Here is a 6,884-nt window from a genome sequence, read left to right on the forward strand (position 1 = left end):
CCCAAAGGGGTTGGGGCTCCCCTGGGATGGTCTCCTGGCTTCACCCTAAAGAGCCCTTTCTCCTCCTTTCCAATACACTTTATTTTTTTTTAAATATTTTTTTATTGATTTCAGAGAGGAAGGGAGAGGGAGAGATAGAAACATCAACAATGAGAGAGAATCATTGATCGGCTGCCTCCTGCACGCCCCACACTGGGGATGGAGCCCGCAACCCGGGCATGTGCCCTTGCCAATCGAACCTGGACCCTTCAGTCCGCAGGCCGATGCTCTATCCACTAAGCCAAACCGGTCAGGGCTCCAATACATTTTAAATGGCCACGGCTCCTCAGTGGTACCTTTTCCTCCTCTCAACTGGGATCCTGTGAGGGGGTGCAGCTGGGTTGGAAGGAACATGCCTGAAGATGTGGGGGTTTTGGGCCCGTGACCTCTTAGAGGTGGACAACTAAAGCAGCAATTTTCACAGCTGGGTTCAACTCTCAGTCAGTCCTTCATGTTCAACGCAAGTCCCAGGTGCCTGGACTGTGTCAGAAGAAGGACCACAGCATTTAGAGCTCGAGGATCCGAGTCCTGTCTGACCTTGGGCAGGTTTTAGCTACCGGTCTTGAACCTCTGTCCTCTCATCGGAAACCTGGGTTTTATTTTTTGACAAGCATGTGGCTTCTGGTGCTCCCAACCCCTGCACACGTGTGGGATAGTGGCCTGGTCGGGGTTGGGAGGGGAGGAGTCCTGTCTGCAGAGATGCCAACCCATGGCCCTTGCTGAGCTCAGGGCTTTGGCCAAAGATGGTGAGTCTTTTCAAATGCCACGACCCTTTAATACAGTTCTTCATGTTGTGGTGACCCCAACCATAAAATTATTTTCGTTGCTACTTCATAACTGTAATGTTGCTACTGTTATGAATCGTCATGTAAATATCTGATATGCAAGATGTATTTTCAGGGGTCGCGACCCACAGGTTGAGAACCGCTGCTTTAGGGTTTTCTATGTACAGAATCATGTCATCTGCAAAAAATGACACTCTCACTCCTTCACTCCCAATTTGGATGCCTTTTATTTCTTCCCCTTGCTTGATGGCTCCGGTCAGAACTCCCAGCGCTGTGTGGGGTGAGCGTGCTGAGAGGGGCCGTCCTTCCTGCTCCTGGTCTCAGTGTTTCACCATTGAGTGATGTGAGCTGAGGGTTTGCCGTATGTGGCCTTGATTATGGGGAGGCACTTTCCTTCTATACCCATTTTATTGAGCATTTTAATCATGAATGGATGCTGTGTCTCATCGAATGCTTTTTAGCATCGTCGATAGGATCATATGATTTTTCTATTGTGTTAATGTGATGTATTACACCGATCAATTTGCAAATGTCAAACCATCCTTGTGCCTCTGGAATGAACCCCCCCTGATCTTGATGTATTATCTTTTTAATGGACTATCTTGTTGTATTTAATTTGCTAGTATTTTGTTCAGGGTTTTTGCATCTGCACTCATCAGAGATGTTGGTCTGTGGTTTTCTTTTTTTGTGTGTAACCTTTGCCGGGTTTTGGAATGATGCCTTTCTTACCCTCTTTTCTAACGCACAGATAGGCTTTTTCCACGCCAGCAAAAATGCTCTTCGTGCCTCGCGGCGTTCAGATTTGTAGGCAACACACCAGGAGCCCCCCTCCGGTTCCACCCACACAGTCACCTGGGACTTGAATGGCAGGACGCTGCCTCCTGTGCCCCCTCCCTCGGGGCCTCGCGGGCCTCCTGGGACCTGGCGACACGGTGACGCCCAAGCCCTTCTCCCCAGCACCACCCAGCAGCAGAGGCGGAGCGGGTGGGGGGAGACTTTCCTGAAAACAGCCTTCGCTCGCTCTCTCTTCCGGTGCTCCCTTCAGAGCGGCAGGAAGCCGTTTCTAGAAGACACTGGCCTCCATTCCAATGCGATTGAAAGGCTGCAGTCCGTGGGGCGCCTGGGGGTGGGGGCGCCGGGTGACAGGCTCCCGTCTCTCCCTGGCGATCGCCACCTGGAGGCACAGCAGGGCGGTCCGGTCCCGGGCGGCTGCCACTGGGTCACTCGCCCGGGTGAGTGGCCGCCGAGCCCCGAGGCCGCAGAGCAGGGGAGGCCCCGCCATCCTGCCGACTGCGATGGGGCCTGGGCTGGCGCAGGTGTCCCCGCGGGTGGTGTGTTATCTTTCATTTTATTTTTAATATTTCATTTTAATTTTTAATCGTTTATTGAATATTATTTAAAATCGTCTTATATTTTACTTTATTATTTTTGTTTAGCTTTGTTTTTATTTTATTTTTAAATTAATTTTTGGGGGGCAGTTAAGATTGCCAGATAAAATACCAGATGCCTACTTAAACTTGAATTTTAGAGAAGCAACAGGTAACCTTTTAGCGTAAGTGTATCTTATTGAGTGCATCCTATTTGGTCTGAGTACGTCCCAAATATTCTGTCCTGTATCCCTTAGATCTGGCAGCCCTGTTCACGCAGAACCCTAATGCCTAACAGGGAAAGCAAGGCAGTTCGTGTCAAATGGGAGCGGGGCAGGAGAATGTCCCCCAGTGTCCCCCAGGCCGACCAAGGAGCCCCCTGAGCAGAACCCAGGTTCCCACCCATCCGTTAGCAGCCCAGCCTCCCCAGGTGAGACAGGAGTCACCGCAGCAGCCAGCCTGCATCTCTGTGCTTGTCCCAGGTATTATTAGGAGGGAACCAACTGGCACCAGCAGAGGGAGTCAAGGCCTCTGTACACTGGATTTTTCCCCAACGACTGACAAATCCTTTGAAAATGTCTCCCAGGCTGATACCCTGTGAGCAACGAGCTCTAAGCTCTGAGGGAGGGGCCCAGGTCGGCCTCTGTGGGATCTGGGCAAGCCACTGTCATCTTGGTTTCTCCATTCGTGGAAATGAAGCTCATTCCTCTTCGTGCTTCAAGACCCAACTCAGACGTTGCCTCCTCTGAGGAGCCATCCCCTCTTTCCTGGTTGTTCTAGGACCAATTCGTGGCTCCCTGCTCTGTGGATTTGAGGCTTGCAGGTGCTGAGGGTTAGAGGAAGGCTCGGCAGGAGGGCTGGCTAGAGAAGGACCACCTCCTGTAGCTGCAGGTGCACGGGCAGGGCCAGGAGGGTGGGGGTCCAGGGCTCAGAGACGCAGGGGGAGTCTGAGCAGCCTTCCCCCTGGACCTTGTGCACCCAGGCAGGAGCAAGTTGTGCTTCCTGCTGATCAGGGGTCGGGTCAGGCATGGGGGGTGAATGGTGGAGGAGGCAGGTAGTGCACCTGCCAGGAGGGGGCCCCGTCTGCATGCCCTTCCAGATCTGGGGTAGCTGGCACCCATCCCATTCAAATACTCGCTCAGCAGGTGCCCAGCAGGCTCCCACCTGGCGCTGAGGCCATCCCTGTGAGAGGGTGGAGTTGGGCTAGGTGGACAGAGCCGGCTCAAGCCCTGGGGCTCCCTCATTCTCTGTCTCTTTCCCTGCATTCACCCCATGGGGAGTCTCCCATCGGAGGCTCTGAGCCAGTACTGGCATCCGCCAGTCACAGACCCTCTCCTCACAGGGAAAGGAGACATCAGAAGGATCATTGCACTCTTTTCTTTTCTTCATTAAAAAATATTTTTATTAATTTCAGAGAGAAAGGGAGAGGGAGAGATAGAAACATCAATGATGAGAGAGAATCATTGATTGGCTGTCTCCTGCACGCTCCCCACTGGGGATTGAGCCCGCAACCCAAGCATGTGCCCTTGACTGGAATCGAACCCGGGACCCTTTAGTCCGCAGGTCGACGCTCTATCCACTGAGCCAAACTGGCTAGAGCGATTATTGCACTCTTGAAATCCCTCTGTCCAGGGCTTGATTCTCTCATTCCTTCCCAGTCTGTGTGAGTGTCCATTCCTGACGTAGCATTTTCTGTCTTTCCTGAGAATGTTGCTTTACATCTGTGCATATGTCGTTGAGAAATCGTAAACCATGAGACAACTGGGTGCCAGGCCTGGGAGTCCAGTTCCGAAAGACCTGACATTGAACCTTTTCCCCTGAGGATGCTGTGGGCTTCCCCGTTCCTGTTGTTACTCACGCAGACCACAGCCACCCTGAGTGCGGAGGAGGCCTGGTGGCGGCACTTGGGACGTGTGAGACAAGTGGGCTTCAGTGGCTGTGGGGATTCTGAGGCCACAGGCATGGCCACCTGGCTGCAGCTCTGCTAACCAGCAGGCTTTATTTTTGCTGTGAAGGAGTTTTGCACTTCTTAGAATCAGATTAATCTTTCCTTCGTGGTTTATGGAATCAGTATCATGCTTTTCTACTCTGCAGTTACAAAAGGAATATATTCATGCTTCCATGGTTCAGTTTTTACATTTAAATCTTTGATCCGCCTGCAGTTTATTTTGATGTGAAGGAGAAAGGTATGGATCCACATTTAATTGTTTGTTTTTTTTTTAATGGCCAGCCATTTTTCTGATGCTATTTACTGGATAATCCATTTCCCCCACATATTCTAAATTTCCACGTAGAGTTGGGTCTATTTTTGGTCTCTCTATTGATCTTTCTGCCGATTCTTGTATGCATTTCAAGTTGCTTTATTTACATCAGCTTTAAAAGATACAGTGTGGGGCCCAAGGAGGTTTACAGTTGTGAGTATGAGAGCCACAGAGTGTATTCTTGTATTATTATTTATTAATTACTGTATTATGTCATTTACAAAATTCCCCAATAAAGAAGGTAGTGTAACCCAAATAATGAAGCAGGTGAAGTTCATTTGCTCTATGATTTGTCTTGATGATTTAAATTCTCTATTTTATTCAAAAAAGTTAAAAACCAGGATGCACTTGTTTTAAAGGACTTGCAAATATAAAATAATATTAGGGAAAAGGATCAACTTTCACCATGATAAAACTTAGGATATTAAACATGCTGTTCAACTTCAATTAGGCAGTTTAGGATAGGTTATGTTACACTAACAACGTAACTACCTACACTTGGCAATACAGTAAAGTGATTGACATCCCAATTGAGAGATATGGGCACACAAATTATTTCTTCAGGGTGCGGTATTTGGCTAAACATTTGTCAATATCCTTTCCTGTACAATTGATGTCTCAGGCAGAAAAGGTGTTTGAAGAACAGAAATCAAGGAACCTCCATCAAGTGGCAAAAATCAGGTCCTTAGACGAGAAACTTACCAGCCCACACACAAGGGTGATGTTGCTTACCGGCACGGAATTGGCTTTCTTGTGACTCGCTCCTGAGAACCTGGAACATGGCTTTCCACGTGAGCTCCTCCAGTGCAGTGAGATTTACGCATCTCACCTGGGCCTTTGGGTTACAAATCCATCCCCAGAAGGAGCCCTGTGAAAAGCAAGAGCAATCAACGACAAAAAACACTCTCGGGGCCCTGTCCGGGTGGTTCAGTTGGTTAGAGCTTCCTCCCAGACGCCAAAAGGTTGCAGGTTTGATTCCTGCTCAGGGCACATAGTAGGTCAGGGTTTGACCCACGGGTTGGGCACCTACCGGAGGCAATTGATCCATGTTTCTCCCAAATCTGTGTTTCTCTCTTTCTCTGTTTCTCCCTGACCAGAGTACCCAAAGGTTCAAGGCCTACTAGGCACAGCTGTACTATGTTAAAGGCCCTTTGCCCTACACGTGCGGGAGGGCAGTGACTCAGCAGCAGCGATACCCGTTCTGCGCAAGCGCACCCTTATGTAACCTGCTTATGTGAAGGTAGCACGAGGCCGCGTTGGTTTGAGCGCGTATATAAGCTGCCACTGATCAGCCAGTTTGGGGGCTGCTTATTCGCAATGAAGCATGTCCCCTCTGCCTCTGTCACCCGGGCATTCTTCCAATTTCCTGCAACCAGAGGGGTCAAGTCCTGGCTGAGGGACTGCCCCCAACACTCTCTCCCTCTCTTTCTCTCTTCCTCTCTCTCTAAAGTCAATTTTTTAAAAAACCACAAAAAAGAAAAGAAAAAAACATATTCTTGGGGGAGACTTGAAAAATTTCTCAAGGGATCTAAGTCAGCCATGTGCAGCCGCTGCTGCTTCCGTGGAAGCCCTGACTTCTAGTTCGCTTCCTGTGAAACCGGAGGGGGGCTGGGCCGTGGGTGCAGGAGAGGGAGGGCGGCGGGCCGGGGAAGTCCGCAGGGCACGGGGTAAAAGACAGAGTCATGGCCCGTAATTAATACAGAAGTTAGGGCGTTGGACAACTCTATGAGCTGAGCTGTGGGGCTAAGGCCGAGAACCAGCCCTGGGGAGAGTGTTAGTTACAAGGTCGCGGGGTTGCCAAGCCCAGGAGGTTCTTGTGGACGGTGCGGGGAGCGGGAGGGGACTGCGGACCTGGAAGGGGCAGGGAGCGGGGAAGGAAGCTGAGAAGAGCGAGGTGCACGGGTCCGTCGAGCTCGGCGGAGGCAGCGGAGCCGGGGGAGCGCGGTCCGAGCGGGCGGAGGGGCCAACGGGAGGGGGCGGAGAGCAGAGCCCAGGGTGAGGTCCAGCGAGGGGAGTCCCGGGTCTGGAGCTGGAAAGGGCCGGCTGCAGAGAGAGGGCTGCAGCCAACGCTGCAGGAGGAGGGGAGGGAGGGCGGCGGCAGCGCTGGGCTGCGTGTCTCTGGCCGCCGGAGGAGGCAGAAGCTGAAGATTGGGTGCATCTTGGGCGGTTTGCTCTGGAGGGAAGCTTCCTGGAGCCAGTGGTCCTCTGGTCTCCCCTGTTCCTGCGGCCGGAACCCCGAGCCCCCGGAGCAGGAGGAGGGGGAGTGGGCCGCGGCGGGGACCTGCAACTTGTTTTGTTTGCGGGCCAATCGGGGGCGCTGAGCCCCGCGCACTCTGTCCCCGCTGCGGCCCCGCCCCCCTTCGCAACTTTCAAATATACCTTACAGCTGTGCTCACTTAACCATAGCCGCGCCTAGAACTTAGTCATCCTAG

This window comes from Myotis brandtii, unplaced genomic scaffold (assembly GCF_000412655.1).
Source record: "Myotis brandtii unplaced genomic scaffold, ASM41265v1 scaffold454, whole genome shotgun sequence".
NCBI lineage: Eukaryota > Metazoa > Chordata > Mammalia > Chiroptera > Vespertilionidae > Myotis > Myotis brandtii.